Genomic DNA, 11,166 nt, shown 5'->3' on the forward strand with positions numbered 1-11,166 from the left:
GCACGAAGGACAGACATGACCTGACTCCACGATGGTACCACTATGGCATCTATCCTCTGTTCCCCACTTTTACATGGGCAATAATGGTGGGAAACAAAGTAGTAGTTGTTATAATTCATTGAGACAATAAGAACATATGGTGTGTGTGTGTGTGTGTGTGTGTGTGTGTGTGTGTGGGGTGGGGGGGGGGGGGGGGGGGTGAGGGTGGGGGCCTCAGGGGCGGAGCCTGGATTTTGCCCATGTGGGGGCAACCAAGAGTAGACGAGTCCACGGTTTGTCCACGGTTTGGCTCTATGACACGTGCACTGGCACGAGGAATGACCAAGGACTTCAAAGTAATATTAGTTAAATAAAAAATTACTTGTAGAGCTATCAATTGGGCCCCCTAGCCCAAAAGAAACAAGGGTTAGGGGCTCAATGTCAACCTAAATTAAAGTCGGGCCCAGCACCACCCAACCGGACCCAATACTATAATTATATTTTGCTAAACTCTCACATCGGTCCAAATGACTATAAAAATGGACAGTTATTGAACTCTCAAGATTAAAATTTAAATTCAACAATTAAAATATGTATTTTTCAATTTTTTTTCTTATAAGAATTCATTAAATTATAAGGACCGAACGGTCTCTTATCTATATGACCGCAAGTCCATGTAGGACCCAAATAATGATATTGTGCAACATGTATGTAGACCATAAAAAATTTTGAACTAAAAATATATATATATTTCTTAAAAGGATTCTTTTTCACCATCGAATTTAATTTTCAAATTTGGGTTCCACAAACCCAATTTAGAGCATTAAATTTATAGGGCTGAGTGTCAAATGGATCTAATCTTTGATTGGTAAAGAATTAAAAATCTTGAGACCTGTGAATTTGGTATTCTTGCGAAAAACCAAATTTTTTATATTGGTGTTTGAGTTAGGATCTTTATTACAACATAACTAGGGATCGATTTCTTTTCAAGTGAAGGGGAACTGATGTAGGATAAATTGCAAAAGAATTTATGGTACGTTTGAATCGCCAAAAGTCCAAGTGTAAGGCCTAGGCCCACGAACCCAGACGGATGACTGAGTAAAAATCATTCGAGGAAATTCATTCTTGAATGGAAACATCAAGATCTTCAAGATCCAATGCTTTGCAATGAAATTTTTATTTTTAGGCTTGATTCATTCATTTACCCTATTTTTTTAAGAAATTTGCTATTTTTGACAATGTTTCGTTTTGTTAATAACTTTAGTTATACAAGTCAGAATCATGCATCGTCAATTCTACTTACTTCTAGGGCTAATTAATTTATTTCATTTTTTATTATTTTTAGTAATTTTTAATTTTTGGCTATTTTCATGTTTTACTTGGATTATAACTATTTTTCTATGCAATGACTGTAACTCCAATGTAGAAATCATCTGCAATTTAATAAAAAAATTATTCGAAAGTTTCTTTTTTTGGTAGATTCTAATTTATATATATAATTTTATGTTACTGAGGCAATATAATAATATAAAATTTTCTTTTATCTACAAAGTATATATAATCCCTTGCTAAGGGAGAAAAAAGAAAGAGTAAAACCTGAGCAAACACTATATAGCTTTTGTTTGTAGTTGAGATCATAGTCACCAAGTTAGAGTACGGGCTTAAAATGGCGAGAGAAAACTTTGAGAAAATCGACCAACACGGGAAAGAAACGAGAAAAATTAAGGGAAAACGATAAATATTTAGACATATATATATATATAGAAAAAAACGTATTCATGTGGTTTTCAGCTCATCTCCTTCTGCAACCCGTACTTGATAGTAACCTCATATCAAATCCAATTTGAAAAAATACTTGGCTGCCCCAAGTTGATCAAACAAATTGGTAATCAGTGGGATTGGATACTTATTTTTGACTGTAACCTTGTTCAGCGCTCGGTAGTCTACACAAAGTCGCAATGACCCATCATGTTTCTTCTGGAACAAAACAAGCGCCCCATAAGATGCCTTCTAAGTTTATAATATATTTGTGAGCAAAAAAAAATTATTGAATATCTATTTATGATAATATGTTCCTACATATAATTATATATATTTTATGATGATAAAAATAGTCTAACCATCAATGTATCTTTTAAGCAAAAGAACACACTATTGAAAAAAACAATTATAACATCAAGCATTATACTCAAATTCTACATTGAACAATGAACTAAAGAACAAACTATCATAGGTCATAAAAATAAACCATAGACGTGCAAAAATGGGTTATCTTTATTTTTTTTAAGTACCGTGTTTAAAACGTAAAAAAATACATTTAAAACATTTAAACGAGTATTTTTTTATTATTATTATTGTTTTAATCTTTAGAAGTACTAAACCCGTTTTAAACAAGCCAATTTTTTTTTTTTAAAGGAGTATTTAGTTAGTATGGTTGAGATAATTGGGTTTTGTTAATCTGTGCTCTTAGGCACACATTAAGATGCATTAAATACACCTTAGAAAATGGGAGATAATTAGGGCCCAGATGCATCTTGATGGGAAAAACTTTGAAGCTGGATACATCGTGGAAGGGTCTTGTATTAGGTTACGAGTTACGACGAGCCAAAGCTTCTAGAAATAAACCCAGCATCATGGAAGGTTCTCTAGTATTAGGCGTGAGGAACCATGTTAGCTTACCAAATCTATCTTAGAATTTTCAACATGTCAAGTCCACTAATGACTTTTATTTTGAAATTTTAAAAGGTTACTGATTTTGATATTTCAACAATTCATCCTTTCTACAAATCTACAAAGTTTAGGAACTAATCACATGGGCATTTTTGAAACATATATTACCACTTTTGAGGGCATAATCCCCTATATTTTCAAATTGATGACATATCTTTGGACAAATTTGTTCCTCGAGAGACTAACAAAAGAGTAAGGTTAGCGTGATTCGCTTAGATTTGAAATCTAACTAAGGGTCGTGAGCCCACATGAACTGATATTTTGGCAAAATAACACGTCAACCCTCTAAAGTTCATGGCGTACATCAGAATAAGAATAAAAAAAATTAAATAAATAAATAAAAAGTGTTGTAGGTTTGGTTGAAGTATAGAAATTGGACCACCATCGAACTCCCAAATGTCAATTTAAAATAAAACTTATTAAAATTTTGTGATCTACATTCCAGTGACATCCGATCATGTTTTTGGAAGTCACAAGAAGGTGGGGCCAGGGTGGAGCTAGGTTTTTCTTTTAGGGGAGGCAAACTACAACTAATGGTAAGGTTGAGGAGTTTGAAGATGGCTGAATTTGGGGAAAGGGTGAAGAAATGAGCATTTAAGTCATTTTCATTAGTCTATGAGAGAAGACCAAAGTTTAAGTAATGTCATCAATTTAAAATAAAGTATTTTAAATATTCACCAAAACCTACATGGCCCCTTGACATCGTTATTTTCTAATACACTATTATAAAATGACATCATTACCCTTGTCTTCAATTTAAAATAATTTATCTTCTTAAATGCATTCATCTCTAACATCTAGAGTAAAAAAATTGATCCTAGTCTTCAACCATAAAATCAATATCTAAAGAACAATAAATGATTGAAGTAAAAGATGATGAGATTCAGGACTAGTATTATTAAGAAAATATTCAGGACTTTTGGTTACAAGTTGAAAATGATGGTATTTAGTATTATTTTTTAGTCAATAAAAGAAGAACAAGGTCAAGGTGGCACATGTGATTAGTTTGAAAAAAAAAACAAACAAACAAACAAAGGGTATCTAAAATATCTAGGGTCATGATGAATGCACATGGTAATTCATACATTGTCTATACGCGGTTGACATGGCAAGGGTACAAAATCATAGATTTTTTTTTCAGGATATAAAAGGAAAAAAGATCTGTGATTCTGTGCTTTTGCCACATCAGCCGCGTACAAAACACATATTATTTATCATGCCCATTCATCATTATTCTTATATTTAATATCAAAATATCCTTCAATATTAAATATGAAAAAAAAATGGATACAAGTAGAACACATAATTATCGAGTGTCCGGACCAACTTGCGCGCATGACTAATCTCGGGGAGGACTACCACAACAACCCACCGCCATGGTCCCCCAGTTAAATCATGAGAAAAATCCAAGAGGGAAATCAAACCCGTGACGTGCGCCTAACCCACACTTCACGTGCTCACCCTTACCACTTAGGCAACCCATGGGTGGGTTAGATGATCTAATTTTATAAAACAAAAAACATGATTTGGTCTATCTCCATACATCTTAAATGTATCATAAACTAATTCATATTGAATAGGTTGACAAATAAAATAATACAACATAACAACTCTGGTTTTGAAGCATGTGCATAGGACTTGACCAGTCTTTGGTGTCTAGTAGTTGGAGAAAGTATCATACGGCGTCAAGATCGACAAAATGGTCCAATCCACGCGATTTGAATGCCTTTATGTGGTGATCAAAGAAAATAAATTTGAATGCTTTAATCTTTTCGCATAGTAAAATAACTAAAGTAGGTTGATCAAAATTTTAAAATAATAAGAAATACGTTTTGATCAGGTAATTATATGGGTGGTGGGACCCATTATCAGATGGGGAAGCGGATCCTCTGTAGCACACGATTCCTCTAGCAACCTTATAGCATATTTTAAACGATTGGAAAAATGCCACATCAGTGATAAAATTAAATCTCACACTTAAAATCTGGAGAGTTCAGTAGTTGTTCATCTTTAAAGACATGAATCTACATATTAAAAAAAAAATTATTTTTTTATAATTAATTTTAAGTCATGATCACAAGAGGCAGAGATGTTAATATTTTTAAAATAACTCTATCTCATCTTTTGAAAGTGTGCTACAAGGTTGCTACAGAAACATGCTGGAGAGGATCTGTTTCCATCAGATGGTCCCACGTGATAGGTTGTTATAATAATAAAAAAAATCTAATCAAAGTATCGACAAAAGTAAAAAAATAAAATTAAAGCAAGGTGATGCATGCTCAATATTAGAATAAAGGCCATGACATTGCACCACTAATATAGTACAAGTATCCCTAAAGTTAAATATAAAGACAACAGTCATCTTATTATAAAAATAAGTTATTATACATAAAGTCGTGTGAAGTGTTTAAAAGGACCCCCATAATTTAGGTTCAAATCAATCAACTTCATGTTGACAACTAATGACCTTGCTAGACGGGCAGTAAGACAAGAATGCTACCCTCAAACATAAAAACAAAATTTGGATTCGATTATTATTCAACGGGTTAGTTCGATTAATTCGGAAATATTTCGTAAAAAAAAAAAAAAATCGCTAAAATTTAGAAGATTATATAAATGATTTTTTGTTGTGTATTAAAAAATATGTGCACTTTTAATATACACTACAAATTAAATCTAAATTAAAAAATATATATTATAATAATATTTTTTTTTATCATAAGAGTTAGAAATTTAAGTATGACCTTTTCAATAGCACATGATTTGGATTTCTACCTTTTTTTTTTAGGGTGGGAGGAATTATGAAAAAAAGAAAAGGTGAGGGGGCATTAAGAAAGAAAAATTTTTATGGGTAAGAGAACATTAAGAAAGAAATAAGGGGTATTAAGAAAGAAAGGTGAAGGTTAGGGGGCATTAAAAAATAACCAATCTTATAGGGTGATAGTACATTAAAGAAGATATTTTTTAAAGTTGTTAAGACATCATATCAAAACTGACGCTGACAAGGTTTATTAAATAACTTTTTTATTAAGGTGGTCACGTTATCCGATTAAATCTCGAATCACTTATTTAGTCAGCAATTTAACGATTTGTCCGATTAATCTCCAATAAAGTCGCACAATCTTTAAATTTCTGTATTTCATCAATTATTAAATAAAAAAAATTGAGTGAATTTTGTGACTATGACCATGGGGATGTTAAGAAATTTACATCTTAAAAAAATTATTTATTAATTCTTAGAAAATTAAAACTAATTTATGGGAAATTGGCTTTTTTTCTCAAATCCTATAAGTCATCTTGATAGAATGCCTCGACTCACCGTTGAGATGATAATTTTTAGCATTCAATGAGTTTTCAAGTGTCTCAATAATTAAAAAATTAAATTTCTCTTAAAGGATGAAAACAACGGATTTTGATTGATAAAAAAATAAAAAAAAAATTGTGGTGGAGTGTTCTCAAGATTCTACCTCACATTGTGCATCTTGACGTAAAATTAGATAAGAATCGTAAATACTATTTTCTTGAGAGACGAGATAAAGTATCTATGATTCTCATATACTGTCATGTCTGGAGGTGCTATGTGAGGACCATTCCTGAGGTCACTTTGACATTATTTGGAAAAAAACAAATACAAGAACGCGGGTTAGGTCGAATGTATGGTTGTTTAGTCATTTTCTTTGGTCTAAAACAAGACTGTGGTTATTGTTGTGTCACATCCTTCTGGAAGCTTCCAAACAATATAAAATATGGTTCCTTGAGTTATCAGATCCCCAAAGAAAGGAGTTTTTGGTAATATAAGTGCAAAAGTTAGGTCTGCGGGTAAAATCTCTCTCTAAAGTGACACGTACCCTTTCACAAGTCAGTCCACTACTTTTAAGGAAGAGCCGTGCTAAACGTACTTAAAATAAAAACACTCAAATCAATGTTTCCTCGAGATACTCAAGGAAAAATCAATGGTTCGATTTATACTGCCATGTCAGTTTGTTTATTTTAATCTTTTTATTTGTTGAGTCAGGTTAGTATTATTCTCTAAGGAAGTATGAATTTCTAGAAAACAACAGTTATGAAAAATTCGTAGAAAAAAAAATTGGATTTTAATTCCTGCCGAAGGAGTGATTATGATGTAAAATAAACTAAGGGTGAAAAATCATTTTTGGGTGAAAAATAGAATTTCATGAAAATATGAAATCATAGACTTAAAAAATATAAAAAATAGTATCATAACGAAAGCACGTGATTTTGATATATGACTGATGTGATAAGGGCACATAATCCTAAATCTTTTTCATCGGGATACACATGAAAAAGATATATGATTATGTGCTCTTGTCGTATATTCAACCTCATGCATTCACTATTATTCAAAAAAAAAAAATTATGAGAAAAATTAAATTTTACATGTTCAATCTTTTTTTTCCATCTCAATTGATTCACATAAAAATAAATTTTAACTCAAATTCTCATTATTTTCTTATCAAATACAAAATTTGTTTTGTTTTGTTTTTTTTATTATAAAGAAGCCCATCACATCCTAACATGAATAGTGGTACATTTAACTTGGCCCATCACACGATAATAAGGACAACAAAAATTGGTACACAAATGAAACAACTACATCTAGGTGGCAGAAATGCATAAGTAGAATTGGAATCTTTTCTCTCTAATAAAGCTGAGAATTCAGTGGGACCCACCTAGATTTGATTTACACCTAAGCGTTGTATATAGTCCATGTTCCACGTGATGGGCTGCGAATACGTGTTTGATTCAATTTGATAAGGTTGTCATTCTCATTTGGAAAAGATCATTATTTTTCACATTTAATCAAAATCAAATCTTCTTAATCATATAAAATATAGAGAGATTTACTCGACAAATCTAGCTATTGTATTTTTATTAAAAAAATTCTTTTAAAATTTTGACAATTCCAAGAAAACCCTGCTTTATGAAGTTCGTTACCCACCAAACCTCATTTTATCAAGTTTGTTACTGAGCAAATCTTGAAGTGGGATCCACGTCGTAAATTTCTAATTTTTTTAGGTTAATTTGTGATTTAACAAACATTGGAGTGGATTCTAATCACATCAATTTGTAGCGTCCAAAAACATGATCTGCGTATAATATAATAAAAGACAAAATTCTAAGAATTTTAAAAATAAATTTCAAATATAAAAAAAAATAATTAATTTTTATCTTTAAATTTTATTTTTAAATTTGGGAGTTCAATATCCATCCATTTTCAACATCTACTATCAAGTTCAATATATATATATATATATAATTTTTGTCAAATCTAAGTTTTTTGCTGTGTTGTTGGATTGCTAATTAGAGTGTCCATGTGGGCCCAATGGTCCTTAGTAAGATTTAAAATCTTACTAAATTAGTCGTGGTAGCGTGATTCATAAAATAAGGTTTGTTTGGGTAACAAACTTGATACAGTAAGGGAGTTTTGGTAATAAAATTGAAACAGATAGGTCTGCACAATAGAACTCTCTAAAATATATGACCTAATTGACGACATTAATTTCTTTTTTTATTTTCTTCAAGTCAATCATCAAACAGGTTTTTCTACTCTCCTTTAATGGAATTGCCCCACAACATAGATGGAGAACTAGCTTGATGTGGGTCCAAACCTAGTTCTCCATCTATTGGATATCGAACGTAATATTAGTTTCATAGAGGGATGCCTCTAATATTGACCAAAATGTAAGGGTGTATCTAATATTAAGTAACATATCGAATCTATGACGCTGATACGAGTCATTTGGCGAAAAATATTAAAATCTCCCATCAAATTAGTACTTGAAATTTAATTCTAACAAAAGAAGGACCAAAGTAATAGTTTAAAAATTGTTAAACTTTACTTGAGTAGTCATCGAGTTTAGGTAAGTCAAGTCAAGTAGACTCATATGTCAATATAATACTAAGAAAATATTATTAAAATATGTAAATATTTTAAAAAGCAAGCGTAAGGATCTTGGTTTCGAATATATTATATGTTTGGAATTCTATTCGGAATAACAAGGTCACAATCAAGGTTAAGGAGATATTTAACCTCTAATTTCTTTATCAAATAGACTAAATAACTATGGCCTCATTCGTTGACGTATATGCTAGCAAATCGAATAAAATTTGTTGCGTTGTGTTTTTTCTGTTAATAAATTAGCATCGGATGTCATCTTTTTCTTTAAAATATTGAATTAAAGATTTTTGTATCTTAAAAAAAAAAAAATGAATCACTTAAAGTCTATTTTTAAAATATTATCTTTAAAAAAATAAAAAATTGAAGCATTATTTCATTATTAAATATTAAAAATCTTTTTTTAAAATTTTAAGAAAATTATATCATTTACATAACAAGTAGTTACTCACATATTTTGGTAAATATTTGATATACTCACATGTGTTATAAAATATATGTCATGCCCCTTGATCTTAATCTTCTCTAATAAATTAATGAAAAATTATAAAAAGACATGTAATTTTTCTTCCTAAAGCCCTCCATATTCAATCCTTTTGGATGTCAATCGTTGTTAATTATTCTATAGGTAAAGACAGAGATTAAAGGGCATCTCACTAATTTAAAAATATTGGGGTACAATATATATTTATTGAAACGTGAAATATACGTCCAAATATTCAACATGAATGTGACCGTCGAATTGCATAATATTCAATTGAACATATCGAATTTTATTTTTGTAAGAGACTTGTCAGGCCAAAAATTTTACATATTTCAATGTAATAACTTTGGACCTGAATTGAGGATTTCAGATTCAATAAAGATCTGATTTGATAAAAGTATTTAAACTATATCAGATGTCATGTTTTTACTTATATTTTTTAAATTATTAACTAGGTTGGATCCTATCCCGAGGTGAATGGATTGGATTTGTTTCTTATTGGATTGGTTTCTGATCCTATCCAATCCTTGTCGGACTGGTCCCAGATTGAACATGATCCGATCCGATCCGATCCGGACCTGATCCATGCAACACTGTTAATGTAATTATTATTAAAGTAACTAAATGTTAAAGTTAAAACTTGTAATCAATAATTCCATGTGCAGATTCTTTCTTTGAGTACGAATGGTCCCATGGGTCTTTTGTCGCCACTTCTCTGTGGTCCTATCCCAATAAATTAGAAATCTACTAACACCACACTAATTTTTACTAACATCACACCAATTCTTATATAAATTACCAAATAAAATTTGCACCCTGTTGGTGTGGCGTTACTAAAAAGTAATACGGCACTTCCAACTATCTTAATTTGGCGTTACTAAAAATTGGTACAGCAATTGCAATTCTCATAAATTAAGAGAGATGCTATTGCTCACATCAACTTTATTTAATGTCACACCAATTCCTATATAAACCATCAAAGAATTGCACAAAATTGGTGTGGCCAAAAAAAAAAAAAAAGAGTATCTTGAGGGAGTTGTAGATCTGCGCCCCACGGGGATACACGGCTGCACTCACTATGTGAAAACTGGAAAATTCTACAGAAAAAATTGACAGGTCAAGGCCCACAAATTTTAGAAATCGAATTTTGACGGTCTAGGACCGTTGAAATTCTTGATGTTCCCAGATTTGACGGCTTAGAGCTGTTGAATTTCTCTCATCCTTCATTAATTTGACAGATTCGACCCGTTGAAAAAAAAATTTGACACTGAAAAAATTCGACGTCAATTCGACCTCTTGGTCAGTCGAATTTTATGAAATTTGACGGCCCAAGGCCGTCAAATATAAGCTTTTATCACATTGTGGCTTTCCCATAAAAATGTGCATCTCGTGAGAATCATGAACGCAGATCTGCGATTCTCAAACTTATCACGTGAGATAGTCGACTGGGTACACACGTGTGATAGTCAGATTATCATGAATCATATTTTAATGTCCAACTATCTCATTTATCTTCCTCTGATAGTGCCTTTAACCTGCCCTTGGTTTCTTTTACTTAGTTGCATGTGGGAGGCTACTTGGTATAATATTATCCAATCCAATTCCCTTCAATTTTTAATACATTGTAGATGTTATTAAAACTCATCTTTAATAATTCTTATTATTTTGATTTTTATAATTTGTTTAAATATTTATAATACAATCTCTTGATTTTTTTTAAAGAGAAAATTACTTCTCAAAATCCTTCTCATATAAATATGGTATAATCTCTAAAGAATTAAAGAGGGTATCCACTATCCATCCTCTTAAATAATTTTTTTTTTTTTTTAAGTTAGATTGATATCCGTGACTGCAGCACAATGTGGCAACCAAATCATGATCAGATGCCATAGGGATCTAAATCATAATTTTTTGAGAATTTTTAAGAAAAATAAAATGGGAATTTTAGTAAATAAATTCTCAAGATTGGAATCCTTAGCACAATTTACTTAACTCTTTCTCTAAATTTATATATATATATAAGTCGTCTTCCACGATTTGTACCAAATCAATTAAA

The sequence above is a fragment of the Akebia trifoliata genome, chromosome 8 (assembly GCF_017979445.1).
Source record: "Akebia trifoliata isolate Shusen 1 chromosome 8, ASM1797944v1, whole genome shotgun sequence".
Classification (NCBI taxonomy): Eukaryota; Viridiplantae; Streptophyta; class Magnoliopsida; order Ranunculales; family Lardizabalaceae; genus Akebia; species Akebia trifoliata.